Raw genomic sequence first — 13,563 nt, forward strand, 5'->3', positions numbered from 1 at the left:
TGTTTCTTCAAGATCAGGATGGTGTAGATGGAATTAATCCAATTTATCTTGACAATATCCCCATAAAGTAGAAGGCTAAAAGATGCTTGCTGCTCCAAGGCCGTACACTGAGCTCCACTAATCCAGAACTTTCCAGTCAAAGTTGACATTCTGTCTCCTACACCACACTTGATCTGAAGGTTCAGATTGTTGTGTCTAAGCACAGTTGTGCAAAGGAAGACTTGTCTGAATTTCCTCTCCAAAAATGCAAGTCTTGCACAATTATTTTGTGCTAATCAAATCAGCTCAAGCTACTCACTTATCGAGTGAGAGATAAAACAAGAGCGTTGCCTTCACTGCATTCTCACAGTCCCACGAGAAATGTTTGCCCTTCTGAGCCTCTCCACTGAACTTTTATTGGGCTAATGTAATGCCATCCAAATCCAATAGCATACACTTCATATAATGGACAATGTGCCTACAGCAAATAATCTCTTGGGACCCATAGAGCTGGATTATACCTCGGAATATCTGTGGATGTTCTTGGTGAAAACTATCCGTTAAGCTAATGATAAAAGAAAGACAGGCCAAAGAGAGTGATCATATTTCGCTCAGCTTCCCAACTTCAAGGATTTTATTTTTCTTCTTTAAAACAAACAAAAAAAGGTGCTCTCCATCTAATGTCAATCACTCACAAACTCCAGTGATGTCACAATGGTAAGCATTATATCTAATGGATTAAACACAGGCCAATACTCTCTTCCTGAAATCAATGAGCGTTCCAAACACTTGAGGAATTGGAACATCAAGCCGGCTCAAGTTTCCTTAGAAGCTACTTTTCTGCCATCCACAAAGTGGTTCACAAGAAATAGAAATGTTAGCATGAGTATCACGTCTAACAATATATTCATATCAATCAAGATTGTGCCCTGAATGTATGCACTTCAGCTTTGCACAATCTGGTAAATCTCAGGTAGTTTGCCAAAGAATAAACTGCAGCACAGATTTACTTCATGAAGGAGCCAAGTTCTGAAGACTGGTTTACTGTATTTTAATAGGCATTTGGGAACTGACTGCTTTTAATCAAAGGGCTTTTAATAGTATTTTCCTCTTTTTCCTACCCATATTTTAATAATTTGTTTTTATATAATTTTAATTTTATTATAGTTTAATTACTTTTAAACTATTATCTTCTATATGTGTTTTTTAAAAAGCTTTCTGTGTTTTATTCATGTTTGTTTTAATTTTTGTGAGCTGCCTTGAGTTCCAGTTCTGGGAGAAAGGTGGAATATATATAATTTTTTGTCAGAGATACATTTGTTTCCATTTATTCTTTCCCCTGGCTTTCTCTTGATCCATTCTACCTGTCTTTTTAATTCAAGCAGGAGGGGGATGAGATCCATAAGGCATGAATCTTCATCTGCAAATGCCAACTTTTACCACTGGGTGCCACTAATTACTCAGTTTTTGGAAATGTGGTTTCTTTACTGCAGCCTCACAATACGTATTCTTGGATTGTAACCTTAAACACATTTACTTAAAATAAAGACCTTTTAAATGCAAATTTTAAGTACTGTGGTACAAATTATTAATTAAAGCAAGTGATTTTTTTTTTAAAGAGTAAAATGGAATGCATTTTTGAATTAGCATACATTGGATTTCAGTTTTACTGTTTTACTGTAAATCAGGGAAGGCTTTCTAGGGTTTAGAAAGCCGTCTGCAATATTAACAAGCTTAAGGCTAAGGCTGCAGCCCTATGTACAGTTATCTCAGGTAATCTCCACTGAATATAATGGGACTCACAAAACAATTCTAGGCATGTCTACTCAGAAGTAAGTTCCACTGAGTTTACTGGATGTTTCTCTCAAAGGTGCAGGGCAATTGATTCCTTTTTCCTTAACTGCATCGCAGGTTAAGGTAATAATTCAGAGATGGGGAACCTATTGCATCTCAGATGTTGTTGGACTACAAATCCCATGGTCCCATGCTGACTGGAGCTGATAGCCCTCCAAATGTTGATGGATTCCAAAAGTAATTTGTAGTTGTTAAGGATGTTGGGAATCGTAGCTCTGTGGTGGTAAAAAACAACAACAAACCAGTTCCCAGGATTCTTTGGGGGAAGCCAAATTCCTTAAATGTATGGGCTGTATGCAGCCAATGCCACACTGAACATAGTAAGATTCACTTCTGTATAGGATTACACTGCAAGTGTAGTAGAACTTTAGCTGTTAGCAAAATCACAGTTCATAAGTTTGGGAGAATGACTTTATAAACATTTTGTTTATCAAAAAAGAAACAGGAGCAGGAATTAAACTCTGACATCTCCTATAACAATGTAAAATAGAGGCTGATTACATACTCCCATATAATCTGAATCCACTGCACTCTCACCACTGGTTTGGAAAGCAGTGTACACAGGATATTAGCCACAATTCATATCTATCCTGTTGTTTCTTATGGTTTAATGCTCCTAAATATACAAACAAAAAACAACAACCCTGCAGGGTTTTTTTTTTTAACCCTCATATATCAGTGAGAAAGTTTTTTTAGCTCAGCTTGCATTTTGACACAAGGGAGAATACAAGAATACTAGAAATAATTAAATACTAATATGCTGCCTAAAGTGGTATGATCCATTCTATCAAGTCAGAACTTTTCCATATAATGCTTACCTAGTACCTCATCCGGCGAAAGGTGTAAGGGAGGCATTAGTCTGCAGTGTTTTAACCAGGATGAACTTCTGTGACTCATCTTTTTTGTAAACTGCCTGAAGACAAAACACTCTGGCAGGTTCCTGCAAGAAGGGATTAATGTTCACCCCAGACAAAAGTTCAGCAGCTCTTAGTTAGGCTATGAACTTACTGTTTGTTAATGCAAAGTGTCTCACTTGCGAATTGAAGAAATACATCTGTCTATCTATGAAGTCAAAGAAACTGCAAGACATTAACCAGTTCTGATGCTACAAAAACAGGAGGCATCTATCTTCTCCTCTCCCTCCTGGAGCCTTTAGAGCAGCGATGACTATCCAGATATTGATGAACTCTGACTCTCATCATCCCAGACCATTGGCCATGCAGGCTGGAGATGATGGGACTTGGAGTCCATCAACATCTGGGGAGCCACAGGTTATTTGTCCCTGCTCTAGGGATATTCAATACATGATGTGACATCATCACTCTGTGAGTTCCATGTTCTTCCCCTCACTGACTGCCATGTGTGGAGGCAGGGAATCTTAACAGGAGCTGAATATTATGTCATGTGTTGAGTATTCCTAGATGTTATCAGAGAGCAGGAGATTTGAAGCTGCTGTTTTTGAGGCAGCCAATGCATCTGCTGTACTAACAACACCATCTTTTACAGCCTAATTTCTCCTATTAAAAATCTACACATTTTCAAGTGCACAAATGTCCTTCCATGGTGAGCGTGCTGAGCATAATTAATCCTGGCCTGGTAGATGTTTTAAAATGAAGCAGCATTATGGTATTACAGAGTCTGTTGTTTGCTTTCCCTGTTACGGAAGCGTACTTTTCACATGATGTGGAAACTACTACTTGAATAAAGGATTTTGAGAACATTGCTTGAGAATTTATTTATGCCTCCGTAGAAGATTGTCTTAAATCAAACTGCATGTGTATTACAGGAATACATCTTTCTGAGGTACGTATTAGCTTGAGGCTTTCTGCTCTTCTTTGTTTTTTTCTTTGTGCATTTTCCCTCCATGTGGTGAGCAGATAACATGACTCACTCACCACAAGCAGATGTTGCCACTTTTTCACATCACACCCACATTTAAGGTGGTGTGTGGCTGTATGCAAAGCTAGCCTGGTCTGCATGTGGTCGTGAATGAACCCTACATTGTCTTAGGGCAAATAACAGGGCAGCCCTCTTCAGAATTGGTAGATGCATAAACTAGCCAGTTCCCTTTTTCCATTATATATAGAATGGGGAGAAGATAATTCCACAGAATAGCTTTTTTTTATTGAACCCCTATAATATTATTCTAGTTTTAGCCATGAATATTTCAGTGAACAGTATATGAGTAAGCAGTAATAAATTGTGCATTTGGGAATGCTGTTAGATTAGACTCTCACTTTGGATGCCTTTTACCAACACTGTATAGCAGGGTAGGCCCAGAGACCAGGTGTGGCCCTTCAGACCTCTCTATGTGGCCCTTGAAACACACCCTTGGCCATACCCCTCACTGGCCATGCTTTGTGACCTGAGCTCTTTTGCCTGGGTGCAACGCACTGTTGTTAGTTGGTTGTTGCTGTTGTTGTTAAATTATTGTGTACCCTTTACTAGAAGGTCCCACTTATGGCTCCTACTTGCCTAGTTGGACAATAACAGAGGGGTGTGAGAGTGTGTGTGGAAACTAGCGCAAATGAGTAATTCCATAGTGACCAGTGTAGCATTTGTAAGCTTTACAAAAAAAACTTGTGTTTTATATAATTCTAATTAACATTAATTAACATTAAACTGTTTGTTAACTGCCTTGTTTTCCCCTCTAAAAAAAATCAAGAAGTATGCCACAGGTAGTTTAAATGCTGTATTTTTTATTGTGCTTTTGTAAGATGTGACCAATGCAGCAGTCTTGCAACTGTAAGAATTTATCTGCAACTCGGGCATTTTCTCCATCGGTACAAATCATTCCCTCACGCTGCAATCTGTGGCAATATATATAAAGAGCTGAAGTCTCATGGGCAAATGTCAGTCTTATGGTAATATTTATTGGAAACTCCATTAAAAAAACGGTTTTCTAGTGTATGACCTGTGACCAACGTAATGTGAAAACTCACATGCCACCAAAGCAAGACCGTATGCAATGTGGGAAGTTGCAATGTCCACAAGAATTTACACTTAGCTGTGGCAACACCCTAATGATTTTTTTTTTAACCCATCATCTATCATTTGCATAGAAGACCAATGTCACAGAAGTCCTCCTTTCAAAAATGGGGATTTCATACTAATGAATATCATATTGCATCAGGGCTAACAAATCTTCCTTTCAATTTCCCAGTTATTCTCAACAACAAAGTTGCCAACTGACAGCAATACTTCAGTGGTCGTTTCTGCCTCTGCACTTGATTTCAGTACAATCTCATTCCCCAGAGGGACATTATTCCCTATGTTTGTGGTGTTTATTTTGAATTATGTTAACATAAATTTGCACTATGTGTTCAAGGCTGCTTTCAGCCACTGACAGACAGGGTCGTACTGTTCCCTGAGGCAAGACAAGAGGCCTTCAGCTCCTGAGGTAAATTTTAGAATCTCTCGATCAGGGGTGGGAACCTCTGCTCTGGGGGGCCGATCTTGGCCTGCCAAGCCTCCCCATCTGGCCCGTGGGGATGTATCTGCTGTTTCAGCATTGACAAGGAGTGACAGTTTTCCCGCTCTCCCACAGACTTGAATGGGAAAGGGAAATAAAGTGCAACCCTAACCATGTCTCCTTAGAACTAAGTCCCAGGTAAGTGGATTTGGAATCGCAGGTCACACCAGTTCATGCTGGAGCAATGAAGGGACTTTCTATGTGATGCACCCATGCCTATACTTTGAGAGCGTCTGGATGCCCTCAAGGCACCCCATTCCCCCTGCTCCTCTGGCAGAATAGCTGTGTAAGCGGAACATTATACTGGCATGCCTGGGGCATAAGCTGTGTCCCGCCAGCAAACTCGTTCTCCATTGGTGGAGGCTCCTCATCCAGCCATATGGAAAGCATAGGACAGCATCCTTTATAATACTAAATAAATAAGCAAGTAAATTGGGGGGGGGGGTAGAATTAGCCCAGGTAAGTAATAAACTTATTTTTACTGAATGGAGGACTGGGTGTGTGTTTTTTTAGATGTCATTTCAGAATTTCATGCAGTGCTCTCATCACATATAAACCTTTTGTACACCCAGTATGCATTCTAGGCTGCTCTGGCTTTTTGGGGAGAAACTTAAGAAGGAAGTCAGTTGTCATACAATTTAGATAAACAGGCTATTCTGCAGGCAGTCTATATTCTTGAAGAGCAACCACCACTTTGAAAAGCTAAATATTCTATCAAAAAAGAAGGTGACAGGTGGGCAGTCTGGGGTTTTTTTTCACACTGTAATTATCCACTTTCAACTTCAGGCCTCCCCCCCATCTCAGTTAAAATTATCAGGAAAGTTTCAGGACAATTTATGAAAGCATGTAGGGAAATATATTTCTGCTGATGTTAGGAAAGAATAGAGGGTAAACTTGTTGAAATTAATTGGTCTTAACTAAGAAAACATATCTGTGTCTTGTTCTTAAACTCAGATTCAAATAAGCATGACTAAGTCAGTTTATGATTTAAAATTGTATTATTTTTCTATTTTTGTGCTTGCCTTCAGAAGATTAAATATTATTTCAGGTTCACATACTGTAATATTCTTTTTCAAAAACAAAAACCTGAAGCCACTAGCTTCCAGTGAATGTTATCTCTTTTCAGTTCTAAGAAGTCTATGAAATAGCTGGACCTGTTCAAAATAATGAGATTTGGCAACTTTAAGCTAGTAGAAAGCCGGACAAAGGTACACAAATTTGGGAATGTATCCATCTCACAAAGTGCTGTTCAAATGAGCAAAGCAAGAACACTTTAAAGCTCTGCCTCGTCAGATGACTACAAGGTCCTAAAATATGTACAATGTGGTTTTGCTGTTTCTAAAATATGCTGAAAAGAGGTTCACAGACAAGCGCTTATTTAAAATGGTCTGCATAGTTTTTCCTCCTCTCCTTCCTGCTCAAAAGTGTCCAGTTTAAGCCTCCCTTTCTGTCTTACCTGGAAGACCCTGTTTTCACACTTTTAACCAAGTAAAATATAGACACGGCTTGTCTGTTCCCTTGGGAAAATAGATTTGTTCCAGGATTTGTCTTTCCAAGCCCAAAAATCAGGGTTGGCCAGTGTGATGCCCTCCAGATGTTGGATTGCAGCTTCCACCATCTCTGACCATTGGCCAAGCTGGTTGAGGCAGATGTGAGGGCACCATATTGACTACTATGGAACCAAAAACGTTTAGTGCTGTCTGTGCCAGAGCTATATTGTTACCCATAGTTAGATTTCAGTTCTATCCAGGACCAGCACTTTGTCAGAATTTTATTTGCAGCCAATGAGCACCTGCTGCAAGATGCGCTTCCAAAATACCTTTGTGTCAAGCTGGAACAGAATTGAGAGAGGCAGAAGAAGTAGGTCTGGGAGAGACCAGGAAGGTGGACAGAAAGGAAGGCTGGCACCCAGACCCAAGACTTCCTCAAAATACTGAAGAATCTGAAGAAGTGTGCATGCACTGAAGAAGTGTGCATGCACTGAAGAAGTGTGCATGTATCTGAAGAAGTGTGCATGCACACGAAAGCTCATACCAAGAACTGACTTAGTTGGTCTTTAAGGTGCTACTGGAAGGAATTTGTTTTGTTTTGACTATGGCAGACCAACACGGCTACCTATCTGTAACTCAAAATACTGGTATGCCTAATTAAGATTTCTGATCTTTCATCTTCTGTTATGCACACATTTGGTGTGACAAGCATATAAAACAAGATTTCCAGACTGCAAAAAGCATATCAGTGAGATCTCATTACAGTGATCCTCCTAGGTGTGAAATTCTAGAGAGAGCATCAATGTTAATACTCCAGACTTCATTTATAATGTATAATGAAATGGAAATTCACAACGAACTCTTCTTTTATAACCAGATTTCATCCTTCTTCCCATGGAGAACCCAAAACTCAACGTATCCATTAGAACTACAAGATACATTTGTACCTCAAGAGAGTTGCCAGAGGCAAGACATTGTGGCCTTTTACACCTGCAGTGTATCAAACATCCCATTGCCAAAGAAGCCAATAAAACTGGTCCTATTATTAGGCCAAGGGAATTAGCTGTCATGAAATGGCAGCAAATTGTTCATCTATCTAATTTATTATTAATCTTTAGTGCCAGGGAGGAGGAGAGTCCTGTGTAGGGTTTTTTTTGCTTCAGGTAAGAAACAAAACCCCTTTGATTAGTCTTGAGGTGCTATGGACCTTGACTTTGAGAAGTGAGAGGAAAGGTGTGCAATGGCCAAAAGAATGCCTTGAAGCTCCTTGGTCACAGCCGATGGTTGGTGGAAATGCCTTATGGCCACGTATGTTATATGGTGTCACTCTGTATCTGGGCATGTAAAGGTAAAGGTAAAGGGACCCCTGACCATTAGGTCCAGTCGTGGCCGACTCTGGGGTTGCAGCGCTCATCTTGCTTTATTGGCTGACGGAGCTGGCGTACAGCTTCCGGGTCATGTGGCCAGTGTGACTAAGCTGCTTCTGGTGAACCAGAGCAGTGCACGGAAATGCCATTTACCTTCCCGCCAGAGTGGTACCTATTTATCTACTTGCACTTTGACGTGCTTTCGAACTGCTAGGTTGGCAGGAGCAGGGACCGAGCAATGGGAGGCCACCCCGTCGCGGGGATTCGAACCACCGACCTTTTGATCGGCAAGCCCTAGGCTCTGTGGTTTAACCCACAGCGCCACCTGCGTCCCCATTTGGGCATGAATCTCATGTTATATCTTAACACTAAGTGGAAGCACTGTTTTAGCTGTTCCTGGCACTGAAACTTATAAACAAGAATCAGAGTTCTGGTGAGAACTCTCAAAATACCTAGAAATGGTCAACATACAATTTAAACAATAGTGTGTATTCAGTCACAGATGCCAAAGAAGTTGGTAGGCTTGGCAGCATCTCCCTTTGCTCAAATAACTATTGTACAAGGCTTTTCTTCTCAAATTCAAAGCAATTTCATTGCATGTTGATACCATGTTTAGAGCCTGTGTTTTAGCTTCAAAGTATAATTCAAATCAATGCAAACAAAATATTCCACCATAGGCACTAATGCAGTCAAACAACCTATAAGTAGCTTTTGCTACAGAGAGACCAATTAAAGTGTGCAAGTTTTACAGCTGACCCAAATAAATGGTTAGTATTTCACATAAATTATATCATGGAAAGAAGCAATTTATGATGCCTTCTGCAATTTATCTAGAGAGTAACGCCTATTACAGAAAACGAAAGATGTTACAAATTTTCAGGCCTATTTTTGTGAAGCAACACAAATACTGTCTCTATAGAAACACGAAACCCCACAGCAAAATTCCTGGAAACTGAAGATCCGACTGCATCTTAGCTTCTGGATTCAAGCCGGTGTTACACAAAATAATAAGTATACTGTTCATTAATTATACATGGTGCTTTTGCCAAGAGTGCAGTGAGAAACCCTCTGTGCCAACATGCAGTTGTTTAGTAAAATAAGTATTTTAATTACCAAATCTATGCTTCATCATAGTTTGAAGCTAATGACCTTGGATTTCTGCACAAGGACCTACTTAAGCAATCATATACAGGACAAATAATTGAAAGTGCCCAAAGCAGCCACATAAACATCAGTGGATTAATCAAATTCGAGTGACTACAATTATGTTGGAAAAAGAAAAAAGAAAATTATGCATCAAATTCAACCAGCAAAGAATCCTCATTTTAAATATATATTATGGCACCATGGTTTGAACTAATTTTCTGTATGGAAGCCACTCAAGCTATTAAAGTTTTCATACCATGACAATTCAGGCAGACATGTGCCTACCTCAGATTTATTTATTTTCCTATATTAATACAAGGGCAGATAAATAAGTGGGATCTGCAACAAAATCTTGCAGTATGGAGTGCTACGGTTCAAGATGCTAGTCACCCCATTCCATTCCCCCTCAACCCACCCCAGTTTTCTGTCATCTCCTGTCTCTGCACAACAGACAGGTAGTATTCTGTGGACACAGCAGTCTGTGGACCTATTCAGTCCTTATAGGGCTCTTTTGGGAGGAGGTCCTCCTCTAAAGGTCACCCCTCCCACTTGCAGAATTTGTACTTCTGTAAACTAAGTTTTCCTTGATGCCATCCTATAACGAATGGATTATGTCATTCCAGCTATGTAAGGACCATTCACTGTTTCTAGTATAGAGGGAATGGCTTGATTGTTGTTGTTTTTTATAGACTGGGCTGTTGTTGTTTTTTGTAGTTTAACCAATTAACTATTTTACAGCTGGATAATACATTCACACACACACATTGATTTACAATGCAATTTCAATTCTGAATTCAGTTTTCCCATCCATCTATCTCAACATAGTTGAAATCTTGCTTCTTTTGATATTGCATATTTTATGCTGAGTTCCTTTGAAGAGTAGTATTGGCCTGAACACTGCGGGGCAATTCTAGCAAGTATACTGGAGCTGGTGTGTGTGTGTGTGTGTGTGTGTGTGTAGGACAACAAAATCCTCATTACACAGAGGCAGCAGACAATAACTTATAGCCCAGATTTAAAAGCCTCAGTACTGTATTTAATGGGTATTCCCTTGGCACTGGAAATCTTCCCATTATGTTTGTAATCTGGTTGTGTATTCTGATCTGGATTCATTCTCCCATCCCCAAAGCAAGAGGAGCCCCATAGAAATCAGTAATTAAATTTTCCACATGGAGACAAAAGTGGCCTCTGGAACAATTCAGAGAGGCTGTTGAAGGGGCAATTACATGCTAATCCTCCAGCCCCGATCAACAGGAAGTAATAAAAATGGGCTGAAACTATAAAGAGGAAGTGTTTAATATAAAGCACCCTGAAGGCCTTAATACAGCTTTCTCACTCCAGCCTGCATAGGTTGAAGCTGCAAGCGCATTTTATTTCAAAAACATTTGCCACATAGCAGGTCTGGAAATACACAGGAGGGGGGAAGCACCAAGCAGCCAGTGCCATCTGGATGCTCTGTAAAATGGAAACAAACAACCATAGAGTTGCAAGAAGTCTTGCAGGCCACCTACTCCAACCTTCTGCTCAGTGCATGAAATCTATAGCTACAGCAAACCCCAACATTGGCCTGTCTGGTCCCAGCTTGGAATGAGCAAAAGATGGCAATTCCAGAAAAATATACTGTATATAACATAGAAGCAACCCCGGATGGCCAGCAGTTTCCTGGACATTGGACTCAAACAGAGAGAGCCAGTCAGCTCAAGTAGGCTAGCAGCACATGGTGAAGGAAGAGGTGCTGAATCAGGGCAGTGTCAAGACCAGCAAGCAGGGAATGCTAGAGCCTTTGAACCAGAGAGCCGTAAGCCAGAATCCCCAGACACTGCAGTCCTTAAGCTGGAAACTATCATGGTGCAGGGGTGGTGTCCTCACTCCCAGCATTCTCACACTCCGCTGAGCCTGCTTGCTACTACAGTAAAAGTCAGTGCTGTAATATGGAGTTATTACAGGCAATGGCCCTGTAAGGCATTTCGCAGCGAGGAGGCGGAGTCTGCAAGGGGTAATCAGGCCCAAATGAGAACTTAACATTATGCACTTGGAGGAACAAGCTGCCTGATCCCTGGGACCTGTCCAGGGTTCTGAAGAACCTGTCTCTGAGCAACTTTGTTTCTTGATTTCATGTTCTTGTCCCTTGAAGGACTCAACCTTCCCAACACCGGACAGAGTGCTTTTGAGCATGTATAGAATGCCCTCCCTCTCAGCGGAGGGTTGTCATTCCAAATTGTCCAAACTGAGCCATCCCAGTTCATAAGGACATAAGAAAAGCCCGGTGGATTAGGCGAGTGACCCATCTAGTCTCATATCCTGTTCTCACAGTGGCCAACAAGATGCCTGTGGGATTCTGAAGGCATTTTATTCAACCACCATTCCCATATCATTTAATGCATGAAAAAGGTAAAGGTAAAGGACCCCTGGATGGTTAAGTCCAATCAAAGGCGACTATGGGGTTGCGGTGCTCATCTCGCTTTCAGGCCAAGGGAGCCGATGTTTGTCCACAAACAGCTTTCCGGGTCATGTGGCCAGCATGACTGAACTGCTTCTGGCACAAAAGAACACCATGACGGAAACCAGAGCGCACGGAAACACTGTTTACCTTCCCACCTCAGCGGTACCTATTTATCTACTTGAACTGGCATGCTTTCAAACTGCTAGGTTGGCAGGAGCTGGGACAGAAAAACAGGAGCTCACCCTGTTGTGGGGATTCGAACTGCTGACCTTCCGATTGGCAACCCCAAGAAGCTCAGTGCTTTAGACCACAGTGCCACCTGCATGATTAACCAATGGGCAATGAATATGCAGGCTCATGGGAACAGAGGAACCTGTCTTCTTTGTTGAGCCGGGTCATTTGCTCATCTAGCTCAGTATTGTCTACAACAAGGGTTGGCAAACTAAGGCCTGGGGGCCGGATACAGCCCCCCCGGGCTCGTAAATCCAGCCCGCGGACCCTGCTGCCTGCTCGGTCAGTCCCTGCGCACTGCAGACACCTCGCTGCGCGGGGACTGATTTCCATGAAGCTGGCATGGCTCTGGGTGGGCAGCAATGCTGGTGCAGCTTTGGATTGGCTGCAGGAAGCTCCAGCAGCCAATCTGAAGTGCGGATACCTCTGGGCGGGCGGCGATGCTGGCATAGCTTCGGATTGGCTGCAGGAAGCCACAGGCAGATCTGGGCAGGCAGTGATGCTAGTGTGGCTTTGGATTGGCTGCAGGAAGTTCCTGCAGCCAATCTGAAGCCTCGCCGCCCACAGTTGAGGTAAACCTGGCGCAGCCATGGGCAGGCGGCAGGTCTGGGCTGCACCATGGGCATCATGATGGGTGTGTTGTGGGGCTTCAGCCAGAGCTTGGCATGCCTGCTGGTCCCATGCCTGGCACCTGGCCTGGTGCTGCTGCTGCTGCTAGTGCGTTTGGCGGCCACGCTGGAGCAGCTGGAGGGCGAGCTGTGCGCCGCCTGCCCAGCACTCCACTTGCGACGCCTGCCCGCTAACCTGGCCTCCATGATGGGCCAATGAAGCAGCTGCTGCTTGTCAACAACGCCGGTGAGTGGGCAGCGCTGTGACGTGCTCCTGAGCGTGTGCAGAGTGCATTCCTCCCCCGGGTCCGGAGGCAGCTGCGGGACCGGCTTGCAGGGTATTTATATGTTTCAAAATATAGTCTGGCCCCCCACAGGGTCTGACGGACAGTGGATCAGCCCCCTGATGAAAAAGTTTGCTGACCCCAGTCTACAATGACTGGCAACAGCTCTTCAGGGTTTCCTGATGGGGATCTTTCCCAGCTCTACCTGAACCTGAAAGAGATTGAATTTGGGGCCTTCTGTATAGCATGTGTTCTGTTGCTGAGCTATACCCCCTCATCAGTGAAATGTTTTCAAATTTATGTGAGGTTTTACCAAATCCAAGCCATGCAATGAATCTGGATACCTTATCGCTACTAAAGATCCTACTGATCTGTGGAGATTTTTGCATCTTTTGCATTTAACTGGAATGGAGCCCTCTTGGAGAGCATCCATGTCGAGTGGATGAAAAAGCTTTTCATCCCAAAGAGCAGCAAATTGCTTGAACTTGCTCCAAATAACACAATTTGGGAAGCCTCTCAGAATTACGAGACTCCTGTTTCAGCCAGTAGCTAATTGTACCAAATTATATCTTTATAGTAATTGGCATAGATATTGTTTTAGGAGAAACAGACAGGGAAAGAAAGAAAGAAAAAAAAATGAGCAAGATTTGCTGTACAAACTAAGGCTGTGCACTGGATTTGACCAAGTC

Source organism: Podarcis erhardii, assembly GCF_964252035.2.
Source record: "Podarcis erhardii genome assembly, chromosome: 10".
NCBI lineage: Eukaryota > Metazoa > Chordata > Lepidosauria > Squamata > Lacertidae > Podarcis > Podarcis erhardii.